At 37.0% G+C, this 12,287-nt stretch overlaps 1 pseudogene; it reads right to left on the minus strand.

Annotated features, from left to right (window-relative positions):
* Window positions 1–11,843, minus strand: part of LOC121455606 — a 28,451-nt pseudogene extending 16,608 nt beyond the window's left edge.
* Between the last annotated feature and the right edge of the window lie 444 nt (window positions 11,844–12,287).

The following is a 12,287-nucleotide window of genomic DNA, read 5'->3' on the forward strand; positions in this document are numbered from 1 at the left end:
AAATAGCTACCTACAAAGGTTACTGTATCAAAAATATTCTTTAATACTAAAGGAGAAATACAGAACTTCCACAGTGAACAGACTAAAGCAATCTACGAACCCCAAGTTTAGACTGCACAGCATTCCCAATGAAATCCTTGATGCAGAAGAAGGAGAAAGAGATGCACAACCAAGAGATCTTGAGACAGAATATATCATTTAAGGAGGAAGATAAATAATAGTGGAACTAATAAAATTATTAACTCAGTAAATTACCAAATCAATGAGATGAAAGAAAAAGTTACGATTTACTCACCAACATTAAATATAATCAGTCTTAGCGCTCCATTTATGAGTCAGACTGTTCAAGTAAATTTATAATAAGATACAACCATTTCTTGTCTACAAGAAATTCATTTCATGGGCCAAACACAGAAATGAAAGTGAAAGTCTAAAAAATGAAATCGAAAAGCAAGTAAGAGTACCACCATTGTGATCTGGCAAAGCAGACTGTAAGCCATAATTAGTCATAAGGATTAAAGATGGTCACTACTCATCAATAAGTGGAACTATGAATACATCAAGAGGATATAACAATTATAAACACGTATGCCCTTAATGTTGATGTACCCAGTTTTATAAAACAAACACTACTAGATATAAATGGACAGATTCACATATAGTAATGATGAGTGACATCAATATCTACTCCCATTAACAGATCATCCAGACACAAATAAAGAGGGTGGGGAGATAACTCAGTGAGTAAAGAGCTTGCTGCATAGGTGTAAGAACTTTAGTTTGAGCCGGGCAGTGGTGGCGCACGCCTGTAATCCCAGCACTTGGGAGGCAGAGACAGGCGGATCTCTATGAGTTCAAGGCCAGCCTGGTCTACCAAGGGAGTTCCAGGACAGGCTCAAAAGCTACAGAGAAACCGTCTCAGAAAAAAAAAAAAGAAAAAAAAAAGAACTTTAGTTTGCTTCCCTAGCACCCACTGAAACCCAAGCATGACAGTGTACTTCTGTAACCCAGAACTGGAGGTATAGAAATGGGGTGATCATGGGAACTTGCTGGCCAGTCAATATGAATGAAAGGACAGTTGAGTGTTTACTAAGAGACCTTGTCTCAAAACCTAAGGTAGCAAGTGGTCAAAAATGACACCAACTCTACCTCTGGCATGCATGGATGAATATACCCACACACACATGTGGAAATATGAATACAATGTGTACACAATATATTAAAAGTGAAATAAAATCTTCAGGGTTAAAACCTCATCACAAATCAAATGGACATAAGAGATAGCTACAGAACCCTCCAACTGTTACAGATCCTTCTCAACAGCCCATGGAATATTCTCTAAAATAACATGTCATAAACAGCAAGCCTGAACAGATACAAAAATATAAAGAATTCTTTGCATCAGAACCATACCAGAAATCAGTAACAAGAAAAGTCAAAAACATTATACATTGAAGATACCAATAATACAATGGATTGGGGAGAGAAAGTTTGTTCTTTAAAAATAAAAAGGTCAAGTCTCCAGTGAAAAGAGTGTGAAGGATTCAGATTAATAAAATCAGAGATGAAAGAGGTGATTTATAACAGATGCCAATGAAATATAGAAATCGTTAGGGAATATGATGGAAACATACTCAAATAAATTGGGAAACCTAGAAGAAATGAATAAACTTTTCTTGACATAGATGACCTATCAAAATCAATCCAGGCACACAGAAGCAGCAAGACAGATCTGTAGTTAACAATGAGACTGGAGGCAGTGATAAAGTTTATCTTAAAAATTAAATAAATAAATAAATAAATAAATAAAGCTCAGAACTGGGTGGGTAGAGTGTGGAATTATAACAGATATTTAAAGAATAACATCAAGAGCTCCTCAAATTCTTCTACCAAATGAAAAGAGAATGCTTGCAAGCTTTACTCCATGAAGCCAGTGCCACTATCAAAACCTAGTCCACCAAACAAAAAGGTATAAACTAAAATATTTCTGGTAACTAAAGAGGAAAAAGAATTCAAATTACTTGCAAGCCTAGTTTAACAGCACATTAAAGAGTTTATGCATACTATAATCAAATTGGTCTCATACCAGAGCTGCAGGTAGAAAGAATGTAAGAGACAGAGAATGGGGAGTACTGCTGGCACAACGGAATTGGTAAGAGCAGAGCCTTTGGGCAATGATTAGGCCAGGGGCGAGCCCTTCTAGGAAAGACTGTGTCTGGACACGGCATCACTGTTAACCATATCCACTCACTCCTGACTTTAGAGGGAGTACTTTCTCGTTCTATGCCAGGATTGTTATATTTTTATTACGATGGCTTCATAATTTATCTTGAGATCTGGAATGGTGATCCAACTACCCCTGTTTTTTTGCCCAGGATTGTTTTGACTCTCCAAGGGCCTTTTGTGGTTCCATATGAATTTTCAGAGACTCTCTATTTCTGAGACTGAGATGAGGACTTTAATGAATATGTAAATGGCTTTTGGTAGCATGGTCATTTTCACAATATTAATTCTGACAATCCATGAGCATGACATGCCTTTTCTAATATCTTTATCTCTTTCATCCAGGGTTTAAAGTTTTCATTGCAGAGGTCTGTCACCTCATTTGGTTAGGTTTATTACAAATTATTTTCATTGAGGCTACTTGATAGTGGAAGTTACAAAAAAAAAAATCCCACATGGGCCGGGCGGTGGTGGCGCACGCCTGTAATCCCAGCACTCGGGAGGCAGAGGCAGGCGGATTTCTGTGAGTTCGAGACCAGCCTGGTCTACAAGAGCTAGTTCCAGGACAGGCTCCAAAACCACAGAGAAACCTTGTCTCGAAAAAACCAAAAAAAAAAAAATCCCACACTAGTTCAGAATTACATATAATAAAGGGTTATTTATTTAGGGGATACTTACAGATCACTATCCTAGATCACAGTCCTCTGCACGAATGGGGAACAGGAACAGAGTCTAGCAGCCAGAAGCAAGAGCCGGAAGCAAGAGAACAAGTACAAACTTTATAGCTGCATTTATAGTATAAGAGACCACTCCCAAGTGCACTGGTATCTTAAAGGCTATTGGCTGAAGGAATGGAAGGAGCTCCCACAGCAGCTACTATGAATGGGAGTATGTCCATGATCTCCTTCTCTGTATATTTGCTGGGAGTGTATAGAAAATCTATTGGTTTGTGCAAGTTGGTTTTGTTTCCTGCCATGTTGTTGGGTTTATCATTTCTAGGTTTTCTGGTAGAGATTTTTAGAATCTTTTACTTATATGTTATCTATAAATAGGAATAGTTTAACTTCTTTCCTTGTTTGCATCCCTTTAATCTCCTTCTCTTGCCCTATTGCTCCAAGTAGTTCTTCAAACACACCATTGGAAAGAAGTGGTCATAATGGGCAGCCCTGTCTCATTCCTGATTGTTGTGGGATTGTTTCAAGTTTTTCTCCACTTATGATGCTGCTGGTGGTTGTCTTCCCAGATATAGCCTTACTTTCTTGTGGACTTTATCATGAAGTCATGTTGGATTTTTTTCAGAGACTTTTTCTGCATCCATTGTATATTGTATATACATAAGACTGATATGTATGTATATTTCGAAATATATAAATACAGTCAGCTATTCATATTTTCAGTGCTTATCACTTGGTATTGGATAACAAATTCAAAAGTCCACAATAAAATAATTGTAAACCCAACAGACAAATATCAGAAAGATTATTCACAATGACAAAGTTGGCTTTATTTCTGAGATGTAGGGATGGTTCAACATATAATGCTTAATAAATTACACAAACAGATTGCCTTCCACAATTTTGTAAAATACCAAGGGAAAGTCATGTGTTTACTATTGAAGGATTTAAAACACTGTGTGTCAAATGGCAGGATGGTGTTTGGGAAATGTTTTTTTTTTTTTATGGATTGTGCAGTTTGAAAGATTATCTAGCAAGACTTCATCCTCTAGTGTTTCTTTTCAAGCATACCACTCATATGCATACCAGCCATGTTATTGAAAATGCTAGTATCTTGGGGGAATCTCGGGAGGTTGCAGAATTCTAATGCCATTGAAACGTCAATTACTCTCAGATGGACAAGGTCAAGGGTCAAGAACACAAGTGAACAGAGCACCTTACTGACAGGCCCTTGAAGGAGCAATGTGTACCCATATGGTTTCTGGACTGTCAAGGAAGCAAAGAAACAACATTGAATGGTCTGCGATTGGCACCTCTGCAAATGTTTCCATTTAAACTATTGTTTCTAGAAAGAATTGCTCAAAGAATGGATGTTGTTTATATTGGTGATAACTCTAAATTATTTGGTTATAAAATTACTGAGAAAAAAAAGAAAAAAAAAATAAAATTACTGAGAGAGAATATCTGCTTTGAAGATGTCATAATTTCTTTGTCCCTGAAATGTTTTGTTCCGAAGCTTAGTTGTCAACCTCTGTGTTCACATCTTTGCTTACTGGGGCAGATACGTGCTCAGTATTCATGTGGTTCAGCAAATATTCATTTCTAGGATGTGGAGTGCTTGGCATATAGTGTTCAATAAAAAAACATGTGAATTATTAATATAACCCATCTAAAACATGCCAAGTACAACACTAGGCACTGTTCTGAGCAGCAGGGGTACAGGAGGGAATAGACAAAGAAAAAAGACCTTAACCTCACGGGAGCTCGTGTTTTTAGATGGAAAAACAGTTTAAAAAAAGAAATATATAATATGCTGGGTTGCAACAAATGCTGTGGATAAAAATGATGCAGAATAAGAAATGTCAAGAGTTGAAGTTGGAGGTGCTTGCCATTTTTAAAGAAGTTACTTGAGTAAGACCTTCCTTGGGCTGGCAGATGGCTCACTGGGTAATAGTGCTTGCTGCCAAGCTTGACAACCTGAGCTCATTCCCTGAGACCACGACAATGGAAGAAGATAATCAACTCCTGCAAGTAGTCCTTGCCTATGCATGTGCCTATGGCATGGGTACCCCCATATGGACACAAAAATAAGTAAAATATAGTAAAAAATATGGCCCCAATCGTCAAGTGGTATCAGAGGAGATCCCTGAGTGAAATGAAGTGGCATGAGACGTCTGACTGTCTACAAGGAAATTGTTTTAGACGCAGGAAGTTGCAAGAGCAGAGATTCAAAGGTGAAAATACGCATAGTGGACCTTTGTCAACACCAGGAGGCAACAGTGGCTAGTAGGGTACATATTTAGTTGGCTGGGCCATACGACTGAGTCTTGGCACGGGGAACGATTACCATGCACATTAAAGAATGGGCAGGAACAAATTAGACAAGATGTTTGCCATGTGGGGTACATGCTTGTTTAGTTTGGTGTTTGAAAAACACAAAACTATTGCCTGTTGCAAATATAAATTAGCAGTGTCCAAATGATAGTGTACGCGCAGTAGAGATTTCCATGAGGTCCCTATCTGTGATGCTAACAGTGCTAGGCATTCTCCTTGCAGTCTTACTGGGTGTCAGTTGCTTTTCTCGTTCTTAGTTTGTTCTGCATATATAGAGTTTGATAAGTTAATTCACGCGACTTTGAGATGTCACATTGAAAACCATTCTGGGAAACTGTCCTACAGAGTTTTTGTATAGTAGTAAAGAAAAATATTCACAATTATCTAGAAAGCTTTTTCAAGTATTTTCCTAGTTACTTATCTGTAAAAGACCAGATTTTGAAATTATATGTCATACAAAGCAGTATATTCCAGTAAATTGAATGACACAGGAGATAATATCTCCCTGTTCTTTACTTAGATGTGAGGTTTTCACAGTATGCCATTTGTGTTTGCAAATATATTCTTTATAAAAATACACATACTAGGCCATTGTTGTTTCTTAGTAGGTTCCTATGTCAACTTCTTAGGTTTTTAGGGGACTGGGAAACAAAATCTTGAGATTGAAAATTTAAGAGTGTCTTATCTATATTATAATTTTCGACATTAATATCAAACTATTTTCATACATATTTGTTTCTCTAAGACCTAGTGGTATAAAGCAGTTTGTAAATTCCTTTGGCTTTAACTACTTCATCTGTTCTATTTATGGATCTATAATTTGGATCTAACCTCCATTTTAGACCTATATTTCTATCTGCCTACTGAGGATACTCACTTTGATGTCTCCTTGAATAGGCCTAAAAGAGGCTTACTGACTTTTTCCTCAAGCAACTCTTGTAACTTTGATCCCTCATTTGATACAATGACTTTTACTTCAATAATTTGTAAGACATTTACAATGAGTAAATCTGTAGTTATGGTATACAGTCAGAGATTCAAAATCTATTTTCCTTTATAATGTGGTTTCTCAAATATATTTAATTAATTAATTAAACATGTATGGGTGTTTTGTCTACATGTATGTCTATGTACCATGTGCCAAAAAACGGTGCCAGATTTCCTGGGACTTTAGTTAGACTATTTTGAGACACCGTGTGGGTGCTAGCAATCAAATCTGAGTCCTTTGTAAGATTAGCCATTGCTTTTGCCTTCTGAGCCATCTCCTCAGTTCTTTTTTCAAATTCTGCATGTATCAGTATTGTACAAAGGAGTTGTTAAATGAAGTTGGGTTTTGTGTGTGTGCCTTACCTTAGTGTTTCAGATTATGTAGGACTGCAGTAGGGCCTGCAAACATGAATATCAACCAGGTTGCTGCTGCTTCTGGCCTGAAAAACATTAGCAAGTGCTGATTCATATGTTAGCAGGGATACATGTCATTCATCACATACACTTGGCGAGTTTTTTTTTATTTATTTATTTATTAAAGATTTCTGTCTCTTCCCTGCCACCGCCTCCCATTTCCCTCCCCCTCCCCCAGGTAGGTCCCCCCCCCATCAGCCCAAAGAGCAATCAGGGTTCCCTGCCCTGTGGGAAGTCCAAGGAACCCCCACCTCCATCCAGGTCTAGTAAGTTGAGCATCCAAACTGCCTAGGCTCCCACAAAGCCAGCATGTGCAGTAGGATCAGAAACCCATTGCCATTGCTCTTGAGTTCTCAGTAGTCCTCACTTGGCGAGTTTTGAAAACTGTAGTTTTGCTTCTAAATTTTTTGTCTGCTTGATTTCTAAAACTCAAATCTTGTGACATTTTCTTTTGTCTAGATACAACTGTCATTTCACAGAACCCTATTAACTCATATATTGCTCAGTTTTTGTATTCATATGTTTTACTGCCTTGCATAAGCATATGTATTACTTCCAGTTTTAAAGCAAGTTATTAACCAAATTTTTTGATTTATACGATTTTGAAGTCTAGAGTTCTATATGATTTTTTAAATAATCGAAATATAAATTATTTCTAGCACATTACTGGACACTCATTCTCGCCCAGTCACTTACCCTGGCCTTCACCCATCACTCCCAGTCATACAGCATGTATCCCTTTGTGTGGGCTTGTTTTTACATTTCTGAGATTCACTCAAATTGTTGTATGTAGCAATATCTGTTCTTTTTCTTACTGAGTTATGTTTTAATATGTGACCTATAATATAATTGACTTATCTATTCTAATGTTCAAAAATACTCTGATGGTTTCTAATATTTGCTATTATGAAATCACTATTAGCATTCTTATATAATTCTTTTGGTAGTTAGAAGTAATCATTTTTCTTGAGTCCATGCCCAGAAGTGGAATTTTTGTGTCATATACAGACATATGTGTAGCTTGACTATGTGCTGCCAAGTGTTTTCTCAAAATAGTTATACCAGCTATATATCCATCAGTAGTATATGAAAATTTTGATTATTCCATTTTCTTGCTGTTCAACACTATTTTTATCATACTGCTAGGTGTTGTAGTAACATACCATTGTCAGTTTAATTTGTATTTCTTGTTGAGTAATGATATTGAACATTCTCAGATGTTTATGAGTCAGTTGTATTTATTCTTTACTTGATGTTCTTTTTATTTTATTTTAAAATTTAATTTTTATTGTTTTTTATTTATCTTGAGACAGACTATCACTGAATTGCACAGGCGAGTCTTGGTCTTCCTTACTGCTGGAATTACAGTGTGTGCCACCAAGATCAAGTCCATGGTATTTTTCCCCAACTAGAAATTTGAATTTCTGTCCTTGTGAAATTGATTTGGAGAGGTTGTTATCTAGTTTCAGGTCCAATTCCATTGTTGAATATATGTTATGAAGATGTCTTTTTCTAGTCAGGGTTTTATTTTCAATTTTTCTATTGTGGGAGATTTTAATCTAAACTAAGTTTAATTGACCAATTTTTTGTGATGTATAATTTTGCTGTTCTGCTTAAAAAAACCTTTGCTTCAAAGTCATGAAGATTTCCTTGTATGATTTTTTTAAATGATTTATTATTCCACATATAATGAAATATGATCATATCTACCTTTCATTTTTTTCCCTCCAACTCTACCTATTCACCAACGTGTCTCCTCCAAACTTTGTCTTTTTGAATTTTTTCTTCTTTTTGAGATGACCTCTTTTTCTTTAATTGTATATCCAAAAAACAATGAAATCCATGAATTCATCTTTATTGAGATTTAATTGTTTCCACCCCCTGTACCTATGAGCATGGCCTTATTTGGAAACAGGTTCAAGGCAAATATAACTGAGTTTAGTTAAATGAGATGACCAGAGTGGACTCTAATTCAATAACTTTTATCCTTAAAAGGCAAAGGGAAGTGGGGAGGAAGGGAAAAGAAAAGGGAGAAGGAGAAGGGAGAGAAATTATTACATGAAGGTAGAACCAGAAGTTGGAGTAGCGCATGTATACATATTTCCAAGGACTAATGTCCTCACCAGAAACCAGGAGAGCCATAAAAGTGCCAATTGTGCCCACCCTTTGATCTGCAGTCCTTCAAGACAAAATTTCTTTTGCTGATTTAAGCCCCCTATTTTACAATACTTTTGCTTGTCAATCCTAGAAAACTAATGCAATACTGATGATAGATAGATAGATAGATAGATAGATAAGTAAATAAATAAGTAAAATGAGGAAAGATATATCTTCTATTAGGGAATAATCCAAAAAAAATCTGAGATTACTTCGCCATGAAGGGGGTGAAGTGTAAGGCCCTGTTCCTTAAACGTGAGCTGCACAAAATGACTTCATTCCAAAGGTTATACAACAGATAAGCAGGGAACGTACTTCAGAGTGGAGACATTTAACAAAAGTCAATGTCTGCAGTGTTGACAATATGCAGACCTGAAAAGATGTGATTTTTTTAAAAAATGAAATTGTATTTCTGTGGTTTTCCTAAATAAATAAAATATACAAGTATTATCAATGTGAAAAACAGAATTTTAAAATAAAGGACATTCTTAAAGAATACATGACTGATGTTCCTTTAAAATATTGAGGTCATTATAAACAAAGAGTATCAAGAGAAATTGTCATAATTAAAATAAGCCTAAGAAATGAGAGAGACCAAGTGCAGTGTGTTCTCCTACCTGAAATTCTGAAACACAAAAAGAGCATCATGTAAAAAACTAAGGGCATCTAGGTAGAACACAGACATTGATTAATAATTTATACATTTCTGTTCACTAATTGTGACAAATGTTCCAATACTAATGTAAAATTTAAGTAATAGGGGATAATGTGAGTCCTTCGCAATATTTCACATCTCTATGCAAATCTAAAATACCCTTGAAAGTTCACTACAAGTAAAATAAATCAAGACCAAAACCACTCCCATTGTTGGTAGGTTATGTTGTTAAATCACCACTCAAGACCATTCTATCAGTTCAATTATACCGCTATTTATCATATCCATTCATTCAGAGGTGTTTTCACTCTCCACTATATACCACACACTATTATGAGGCTTAGAGTGATAATACACATAAAGTTCCCATTGACTTCTTTTATTCTGATGTAAATGTGTTTCTTTTCTTATTGCTATGACTAAATAGCTGTCAAAAAAACTTAAAGGGGATTTATTTTGACTTTCAGTTTATAAAATTACAGTTCATCGTGGTCAAGAAGGAACAGTGGTAAGAACAAGTTGGTCCATGATGCCAACCAAGAAGCAGAGAAACGGAAATGTCATTGCTTAACTTGGTGTCTCCTTCCATTTTAATTCATTCAAGGACCCCAGCCCATGGAACAGTGCTGTTCATTCTGGGTGGGACCTTCCTTCTCAGTTAAATTTCTCTTAAAGAACCCTCACAGGCACTCAAGGTTTGTCTCATTAATGCCCTAGAGTGTTCCTTGATCCAGTAAAGCTGACAGTAGAAAAACACCACCACAGATGTTTTTGAATCTTCTGACATGATCTTTGGCACACAGTTATCACTTACACATCCCACAGCAGCTTGGACTAAACACTGGTCAGTGAAAGCCTATGTGTGAAGATTATAAGCACAGGTATATGGAAAGGAGAAACTAGCCTACACCTATGAGGAGATACTTAGTAAATATCTACCCCAGAAACCAGTACCACAACCAATGAGCTTTGCTAAGTAGTCGCAGTACTTAAAGAATAAGATTTTCTTCCAAATCTAGATACACAAGATTTTATAGTGAGGAAAGAAAGGACTAACATGGAAAAGGAAACAATAGCTGGAAGATGTTATTCACCCAAGTATTTGATTGCCGCTTATACCTACACAGGCATCAAGCTTCTCAACATATTCCTTCCAGCATCAATTCCCCAAACCAACTACACTTTCAGAGATCATTTCAAAACTCTTACTCCTTGGTATTAAGCAACAGAACAACTATTGGGTCTCTATCTTCTAGCTGCCCTCATATGCTTACCTTTACCCGGTGTATACAGGTATATACATATACTCTCACATGCTACTGAATAACCATTTCATATACCTTGTTTCGTCTTCCAAACTTAGCTGTTCTTTCTATTCTTAGTCCCTGCAACATTAACTTGCAACTATACTTACACAAAGGGTCTCCAACTTATTTCTGCTCCTGACTTTTAATCTCTTCTATTCGGAAACCACCTTTACCTCAAAAATCTTTTGGGTCATGTCACCAACACCTTTCTAATAGTCTGCAGTAATATATGGTTACATCTGTAAGTCCTAGACAATCATTCAACATATTCTAGCACATCAGGCTGGAATTATTATCCAATTAATATTTTACAATAGCATCACATTGCCCTGCCTTTGCACCATTCTATTTCCACACCCAAATATTTTCTACCTTGAGTCACTGGGAGAAATCAGATGCATTGTGCACACCCTCCTAACCTAAAAAATTAAGTACCAGACAATTAATAGTCACAGATGTCTCACCGAGAACTTAAAATTTCATAGCACAGAAAGAGAGAATTTTAAAATAAATTTCTCACTAGAGATGCTTTCCATAATTTACCTCAATCGCAAAAAAAAAAAAAAAAAAAAACTCTGCTCAAAAACTGCTGAAAGAGGGTTAAGATGTGTTAAGTCTTTGACCAAGACCATGCAATGGTTAGGAAAAATGGCTGAGTCTGAATACAGGTGTGTATTAAAAGAGAGTATTCCCCAAAGTTCACACTTAAGTTTTCCAGTCCCCTTTTGTGCAGATACTAGGTTCAGGTTTTCTTCCCCTAAAACCACTAGAGTTACTATGTCCAGAAAGGAGTTTAATCAGTGGCCAAAAAGGATTAGAATGACAGATTCGCTGGTAGCTTCCAAGCCTTCGTGCATGTTTCCAGCATCACCACCCTCCATTTCCCCTGCAGGGTCTGGCAAGAAAAGATAGTGACCCAAGCCTAGCAGCACCTCCTACAGGCTCTTTGGTACTCGGGTCCAAGTCATAAGCATCATTGAAATGAAGAATGGTCAAGTCATAGGAGTTCCTGTCTCCTTACCGGTTCCCTGGAGTATCAGAAGAGAGCTCTACATCCAGCACTGCTGGCTGAGGTGGCTCCTCCTCCTCCATTACACGCTCAGAGATAAGGCTTCTCTCTGAGCCTGGCAACCCTGTAGGCATGCTCCTCAGTGGAAGTGGGAGCATGCGCAGCACTTGCTGGGTCTGGGCCATGTGTGGAGGCCTGTGCTGCTCCTGAGTTCCCAGGCCCCTCGTCCCTTGTGCTTGCCTGACTGTCTCTAGGCCAAGAGATGGCCACCCTGTGGCCTGACAGCCATTAGAGCCTAACAGGAACCCTGATGCCCTTGCAAAGAATTGTTAGAATGAAGTCATAGTTGTAAAAACGTAGTCAATGCTCATTTCTTTTGCATCTTGTTGAGTAAATATTGTTCTATTGCACATCTCTCCCCTCTTTCACGGGAAAGTAGAACAACTATTAGAGACCTCAAATACATTTTTTTTTCTACACTCAAATTCTTGATTTCTTTCTGTCTGAGAGGTCCTGGGAATCCATTA

The sequence above is a fragment of the Microtus oregoni genome, unplaced genomic scaffold, assembly GCF_018167655.1.
Source record: "Microtus oregoni isolate MIOR12 unplaced genomic scaffold, Mior012 000014F_ref0000157, whole genome shotgun sequence".
NCBI lineage: Eukaryota > Metazoa > Chordata > Mammalia > Rodentia > Cricetidae > Microtus > Microtus oregoni.